At 35.1% G+C, this 7,997-nt stretch overlaps 1 long non-coding RNA gene across 3 annotated transcripts; it reads right to left on the bottom strand.

The window, feature by feature from the left end:
- Positions 1 to 1,002: 1,002 nt before the first annotated feature.
- LOC132311547 (uncharacterized) lies at positions 1,003 to 5,059 on the bottom strand. 3 transcript variants are annotated; one of them, XR_009483051.1, is made up of 4 exons: positions 4,426 to 5,059; positions 3,762 to 3,995; positions 1,803 to 1,842; positions 1,003 to 1,535 (listed from the first exon to the last, which is right to left on the bottom strand). It is a non-coding gene; the product is annotated as an uncharacterized LOC132311547 (long non-coding RNA). The 3 variants fall into 3 exon arrangements; XR_009483049.1 differs by having other exon boundaries at positions 1,003 to 1,842; positions 3,762 to 3,804; positions 3,884 to 3,995; XR_009483050.1 differs by having other exon boundaries at positions 1,003 to 1,842.
- Between the last annotated feature and the right edge of the window lie 2,938 nt (positions 5,060 to 7,997).

Raw genomic sequence — 7,997 nt, 5'->3', positions numbered from 1 at the left:
GAAAAGGAACTTATGCACCATTACCTAACTCCCAAGGACCCAAGAAAATTTGGATACCAAAAGAAGATTCTCTAAGTTTACCTTGTAGGGCTGCTTGAAGGCATCTTCATAATCCAAGGACAAATGATTACTTGATAATAGTTGTTCAACATGTGATGTAAGAAATGTTCCAAACTCTTTTGCTCTTACGCTCCATGCACGCTCTCGCTCCCATTTATACTATTGTAACTTAATTTTGCCGCTTTCAAACTCCCTCACCAACTTCATGTGACTTAAGTCCAATGTGATAGATATAAGGATAATCGTCATATCCAACCATTCACATAACCAACCCTGTACCATCAAATAAATAATTAAATAATAAGGCCGTCTACACAATATTTATTTATACGAACTTTGTTTTTTAAATGACTAATAATTAGTCAAAGAGAATGCATTTTAATATTCTTTTGGTTGATTAAGTCAATTTATACATTCATGGAGTCCAATGATGGCATAACCTTAACAAATTGCTAGCTTTTAAAAATGAAGTGATGCTCGGAACATGACAACTTCAGTATTTCTGCCAACGTGAAGTTGCGTAACCACTTATTTCATAATGCATGTCTTCAATAACTTATTTAAATCTTATCGAAGCCTTTTTTTGCATATATATTTTAAAGGGTCTTTAATGTAAGGTATGCGGTAATATTCGTCAAACAAATAGGGCTTTAGTGACAATCAAGAATGTCCCAAAAAGCCCCAAAACCGTCACTAATGATCAAATCCGTCCGTCAATAATTAGCGCATTGCAAAAGATTTTTAGGGACGAAAAAAATTGACTATCACCAAAAAGCTCAAGCTTTAGAAACGGACTTACTGTCCCAAATAATATTGTCCCTAATGCTTTATTTTTTTAATTTTTTATTATATTTGTGATGCTTAGGAAACTCAGAAACTGTACCTAATGCTTTATTTATTTATTAATTAATTTATTATTATTATTATTATTATTATTCGCTGTGCTAGATTTTGTGTTTTTTTTTCAAGCTTTTTTTTTTTATAACAAAATAGATATCCAAATATTCAGCATAAGAGAGACTGAAATAAACCATTATCACAATATAATGTTTACAAACAGTACAATTAGCCAAATATTCAACAAAACATACCAACTCAAATAATCCAATAACCAAGAAGATTACACAGTATTAACTAAATATTCAGCAAGAATGCTCAAATGTCTTTAATAATCAATTCACTAAAGAGAAGACAATCAAATTGGTCATTCAGGTGGTTGTGGCAGTGGTGCTGACTACCGCTGAAAGATGAATAGCTGAGCTTCCCTTCATAAGATGATTATACTTGCAATCAGATCCATATTTGCAGCTCCCAATGCTAATGAAATATCGGCATTCAAGTTGATCAGGTCGCTCAGGTAGATGAAGAACTGATGTAGACAACATATGCAACTGTCCATTGGAACCTGAATCACCTTGATTCTTGGAGTTGTAAATAACATTGGGTCCAAGAACACTGCTAAAAGATGGCTCATGCTTCATTGATTGCATTGTAAACATGAATTAGAAATACAATAAATGACATTTACATTAACTAAAAAAAAAAAAGCCTCCATCCCAACTAATTGTAGTAAGTGATAATTTTGTAGACTTTCAGAGATAATTGAACCAAATCATCCCTAATATATAATGTAATAATTAAACTTGCAGTGTCCTTTTCAATCAAAATTGTTAAAGAAGACATAAGTATACTTCTAAATAGGTAGATCATTACTGACTCGCTGGCGTAGACAAGAACCGTACCATGAAAAGAACTGCAACAATCCATTTTTGCTATATAAATCTGGTCTCATTGAGAAGAAAGATAAGAAACACAAAAAGATGGATCAAATATATGGATCATATAAAAAAATTCAGAAGGTAAATTGTAGAAGTGCTGGTACCCCAAAAACTGCCAATAATGTGACTCATACAAGCAATAAATTTTGATCTGCCAATAATGTGAGTCATACAAGCAATAAATTTTGATCTAGATTTAAAAAAAAAAAAACATGTAACAAGATCAAATTTAAGTGAAATATAAATAGAACATAAACATTAAGAATTGAAGGGACCAGCAAAGAAAAATATAAATGAAGGCTTCAAGATAACTTTGTATTGTATAATGTTGAAGCAATTGCCAAGTAGACAAAAGTACAAACAATTCTTTTTCTGGAAAGAAGTACTAAGAGTTTTCTTACATATCTAAAATTAAACAATAAAGATAGTTAAGTAAACTTAAACTTATTTCATAAATACACAAGTCCACTTGTAATATTATTTTTTATTGTGCCAAAAGTTCATCAAACTAAAGCACATATATAACAGGAAATATTTCATTAAATAATACTATATAACATCACTCAATTGTTTTATAGGTGCCTCTATGTTCAATAACACAAGGCAACAAAAAGGTGGGAGCAGGAGTTATGGAGTGCAGTTGAGTTGACTATAACATCAACTACACTTTGTTGGACCAAATATGAGGCAACAAAACACATGCTAATACAAGGATGACAACAAAAAAATAAATACTAAGAAAATTGTATAGTAAGACAAAGAAAATAAAAAAAAAAATTAGATCTTTCAATTAGGCCTCATCCCAAATAAAAGGTTCTAAAGACCTGATTAAGGAAGATAAAAGCATAATAAGGGAACAAGAATTGTTCTGAATTTATTTTCAGCCCTTCATTCTTAAAGTTTATTTATAGAAGTATGCCTATCTTACAGTATACAATAGGAAGATGATCTGTTCCCAAATGTCACTCTGTGTTTATTCAAGAATGGTCCTAATCTATATATCAAAAAGTTAAAAGGCTATTAATTACAATACAACCGTAGCTATTTGACATTAATACTCATTACATTTACATTTTTGAAAAACCACAAATTATATATTTTTTTTACCAAAATAAACATCGGAGTTACCAATAATAATCATTAAATAAGTAAAAGAAAAGCAAAATAGAGTGTAAACATCACAGTTACCCTTTAATTCAGACTCTACAATCAAGGCAAAGAGATTGGCTACCGCATTTATCCCTTCTGGTGGAAGTAATATATTTGACCAGTTGTACACAATAGTTGCGGATGAATAACAAAACTTTGAGTTTATGAGCTGCTATTAGACAAGTAGATGAAGAAAAATGTACTTAATAAAGCAACTATCATATTTTTCAAACCTCATCTTACACCAATAATACTTGATAATATTTACCCATAATAACAATGCTTCTACACATAATGAGGATTTGGAAGAAAATAACCATCAAATTGCCCTACGATTCTTTCCAAATATACAGATAAATGAAATAATGAGAGTGTTTTCAGAATTGCATGCACATGTGACAAGATACTGAAAAAGTAAATAATGGAACATATAACACAAGAAGTGCCATCCAGGTATCTAATAAAGTATCACATGCCACCCAACTCCATGTCTCCTCTTAAGTGTATTTTACCATAAGAACTTTTATAACTTCACACATCAAGCCAGACAACAGGCTAAGAGTGCTAAAAGGGCTGAACATGAAGGTAAAGAGTCAACTTATGTAAAATTGTGAACAAAATAAATTATGTCATAAAAGGACATTGTAATGTGAATGCAACTGTAATTAACAAAAAACATTAAATTAAAGATATACATTGAAGGGCCAAAAGAGAATATTACAAAGCTGACCGTATAGATTTCAAAAGTTGGTTAAACACAAGGGGATTAGTTACCGTTGTTATTGACAGAAGTGCACGGCAACCATCAAGCATCTCACTGAACAGAACAAAATAACAGGTAAGACATCAAAGGACAAGTAAGCACAGAAAGAGGGTTGGGACTACAGGAATATGACCTTTCACTTTTTCCACAATCAATTGCTTTTGAAATGGCATCAGGAGGATCAATCCACTGAATAATTCCACATAGCAGTTGCCTAAGGTGCTGCTATTGCATAGGCCCAGTATCTAGATTTAAAACAAATTATAATTAGTAATTATAAAAGACAATAGATATTAATAACCATGTATATTTTGGATCCAATAGAGAAAAATCTATACAATATGGGTATTGGTCACTTTCAATTTGTTTTACAGGGTGTAGTATTGATTGTGGAGACCCAGACCTAGACGCTGTATGCAAATCTTCGAACCTTTTAACTTCATAAATGTCAGCTTAAACCTTAAAAACGCATAATTTCATAAATTCGTCCTTCAATAGTGATTGAATAAAAAGTAATTGATGGATTGAAATCAATATAATAGCATAAATATTATAAATAACACTGACAGTTGGATCATAAGAATCTAATGTTTGAAGGGTGTTTTGACTGTTTAGGAGAAAATCAGGCGATCCAATTAAACAGAGCATGCACTAGTGATTAAAAAGGAAACTTACAAATTAAGGTTTTGAAACTGAAGTCTTCAACCCAAAATTAGGACTTACAGATAGGGTCTCTTTCTCTGTGCGTCGTCGCAGGAAAAAAGAGACCAACGTTGAGGGAGAGAGAGTGAATCTGTAGGTTTGAGAGAGAGATTTCAATGAGGGGGAGCTTATTTCGTGCTATAGAGGGGACAAAGAGAGAAAGCTAGGGCTTCAATGTGACGACCCCGGTTTTTAAGCCAGTGTGTCCTGTGACGACCCGAACTGGATCCAAAATGCGGAAGCAAAAGAATTGGAATGGCCTCAAGAGATGTACATCATCCCTAAGGCACTGAAGTGACTGCCCATAAAGCCACTAAATTCACATAAGCCAAACAAATGAAGCAAGAATGCCTAATCCGAAAAGAAATGAACCAAGGGCAAAATGGTCATTTCTAAACTAAAATGGGTTCCACTAAGCACACCACTGGAAAGAAAACAAAAAATGAACCAAGTTAGACTCAAGAATCGCCTGATTCGGAGTCCGGACGGAAAAGATATGAATTTAAAACAAAGAGGCCTTCTCCGTTTAAAGGTTACCACGAAACTATCTGATTAAAACTGGAATAACTCTCACTATATATGGAGTTTTGATGAGTGGTTGATACCAATTGAAAGCTAACTTCGAGCTCTTGAACATAGAATCAAGAATGACTAGATTTTGATTTAAAATGAGTGAGATATGGGCCTCTGAAGTCAATGCAACAAAGTTGCCCAAGAGAAACTAAGAAGAGAAGGTTCTAGGGAGGATCGGTCAACCAAAGACAATGGTCAGCCAGCCGAAACTCAATCGTCAACCAGCCGAACCCCCATGGTCAGCCGACTGAAACACCCTTTTTCACCAAAAAGGATACTGGAATGGTCTCAAGACAATCATCAGCCGACCGATGGAGCTCCATCAGCCGACCGACACCTCTGCTGCTGCTATGAAAGCTGTTGCAAGGTGTGTGCAAGGTGCTTGGGCCATTTCTAAGGTTCTACATGCATCCTACATGATTCGAACATGATTGAAAACACTTTCTAGCCTCGTTCAAGCACCTAAGACATGCCAAGGCAAGAAGGAACTTCAAATGACACTCCAAGGAGGAATTTTCCATGAAAATTCATAAAATCACCCAAAAACAAGTCAAAAGTTGAAACTCAAGGGTTTTGTGCAATGTGGACATGCACGCAAACGTAGAAAGACATTTAAGACGCGTTCCAATGGTCCGCGGCTTCAAAATGCCAAGAATGCAAAATATGACCTCTCAACAGCCAAAAATGCCTTAAAAAATCTATAAATGAAACCATAATGCGAAACTTAGAATGAAATGGTGTTTAGCCCTTGGCCACACCTCATACATGATCATGGAAACCCTATGGAACAAAAATAATGGAATTCCCATGCCCGATGCAAAAGTTATGCTATAATGACTTACGAATTTTCAAAGTTTTCATAATTAGCCTTGAAAACAAAAGTGCATACAATACATGTGACTGATAAGCGCCGAATATTATATATTCAAGCGCCCTAAATTGCATTAGTAAAGTCCGTTGTATGTTAATTTATGTAGATTATCTTCATTTCTATGTTTTTATGCATTTTCAGGTTCATTGGCCAAAATGGAACAAGAATAAGGCCTTGTGGAATCTTGAGCAACAAAAGGTGCCAATGCTGAATTCTGGCAGCAGTAGAACCTGGACTTTGCTTGCCATTTTGACCTTCCAAACTCGAGAATTGGACTTCCCTCATAACATAAAAGATTTAGAGCTCTGAATTAGCTTTCTAAATCTTCAAACGGTTTGTCATTTGGAGCTTGGAGCAGAGAGTTATGGCCTTGTTACCAGAGGTACGCAGAACTGCCTGGCAGCAATGAAATTCTGCCTTGATCTTCATTTTCGACCAACCATCCTTGAGAATTGTATCTCTACCAAAACATGAAATATTTAGATCTCTGAATTAGCTTTCCAAATCTTCAAATGGTTCATCATTCAGAGTTCGGACCGCAAAGTTATGGCTGTTTAACCAAAGTAGGTCTGGGCGGAGCAAGTGAAGCATGGAGCTTTTTACACTAAATTCGAGTGCTCGAGGCCTTGCTTAGAGTGCTCGAATTTTGGGCAGAATGCCCTTCGGAAATGGCTCATTTCAGCCCACTTGCACCTTGGTTTCTTCATTTTGTTTTCCTCTTTAATGAAGTGGTTGGAGATGTTGGTTGGTGGCATTTTGGGTGGTAGATAAGAGGGATAAGAGCCACACAATAGGAAAGCTACATTTTCTACAAGATTAGAGGAGAGAGAAGAGAGCAAAAAAGAGAGTTCTCCAAGCTTGAAGAAGGGAGCACGAAAATGGAGGAAGTCTTCAAGCTTCTTCTTCATTCTAAGGCTCCAATGGGTAACTAACTCTTCTTCTAGGGAGGTGATGAAGTCCCTCCCTTATAAGCATGTTCTAGTGTAGATTTTATTTTGGGATTTCAATGTATAACCTATGGTCTTTTCATGGTCTAGAGCATTTTGCTTCTTGTAATGGATCTTCATGTATTTTAATGATTATTGTTGAATTAATTATCTATCTTAGATGGTTTATTCTTTTAATCATAGTGCTTGCACTCTCATGGTGACAATGGTAGTGAGATCATGGAATAGTTTTAATGGCATGAAGTTGGAGAAATTTGATAGTCCATTGCTTAGGTTCCCCCTTTGATGGTCTATTCTTGATTCCTAACTTTATGTGCTTTTATCATTCAATTAAGGGCTTGATAATCTTTGGCTTAGGGAGCATGTTGAAGACTACACCCTAGTTTAGGTAGTTTAAGCATGTATTCCTTTGATGGATTATTCTTGTTTTTGATTCAATGAACCTCTTGAGGATATTATAGCAACCAAGGGTTGTTATGTATCATGACCATCGTTTATGTTGATTTCCCGAATTTAAATTTAGCCTAGCATGTGTATAGGGATGGAGACGGATTCACTTCCTTAGTTTTTCTTACTCGTATCTTATCTCGCTTCAATTATTGCAAGTTTCTATTTCATGCACTTCACATATTCAATTTAGTGACAAACAAACAACTCCTTATTTCCCCTTCATCTTTCTAAGAACGATTCTAGACATTTAGGTTGCCTTAGACTAGCGCAGTCCCAGTGGTTCGACTTACCCGACCAATAACCTTATTTTACAATGATTCGTGCTATTGCGAAGGTTGATGTATAGTTGATCAACCGATCAATTTTTGGCGCCGTTGCCGGGGACTTGCATACGGTTTAGCGACCAAGGTTCTAGGGTTAATTTTAGTTTGATTGTTAATATTGTGTCTTGTGAATATTCCTTGTGTGTTTTGACCATTTTCGTGTTGTAAGATTCTAGGGACTCGAATCTCGCCGTGGGAACGCTAGCAAAGCATAAGTCTAGAGGACCCCAGGTAAGTTTCTTGACCTTTTAGTTTCACATTGTAAGATATTGTGCATGTGTTAAGTTTAGAAGTAGTTAATTTATTTGCAAGCCCTTGTTGAGGCTATATTATTGTTTTAATTCTGTGTATAAGCATCGGTCCTTGTCGTGGCCATTTATT

This window comes from Cornus florida, unplaced genomic scaffold (genome assembly GCF_030987335.1).
Source record: "Cornus florida cultivar Cherokee Brave unplaced genomic scaffold, ASM3098733v1 CherokeeBrave_3.0.0_Hap2_Chr06, whole genome shotgun sequence".
Lineage (NCBI taxonomy): Eukaryota > Viridiplantae > Streptophyta > Magnoliopsida > Cornales > Cornaceae > Cornus > Cornus florida.
Note: the sequence above shows the minus strand (reverse complement) of the source record. Positions and strands in the feature narration are given on the sequence as shown.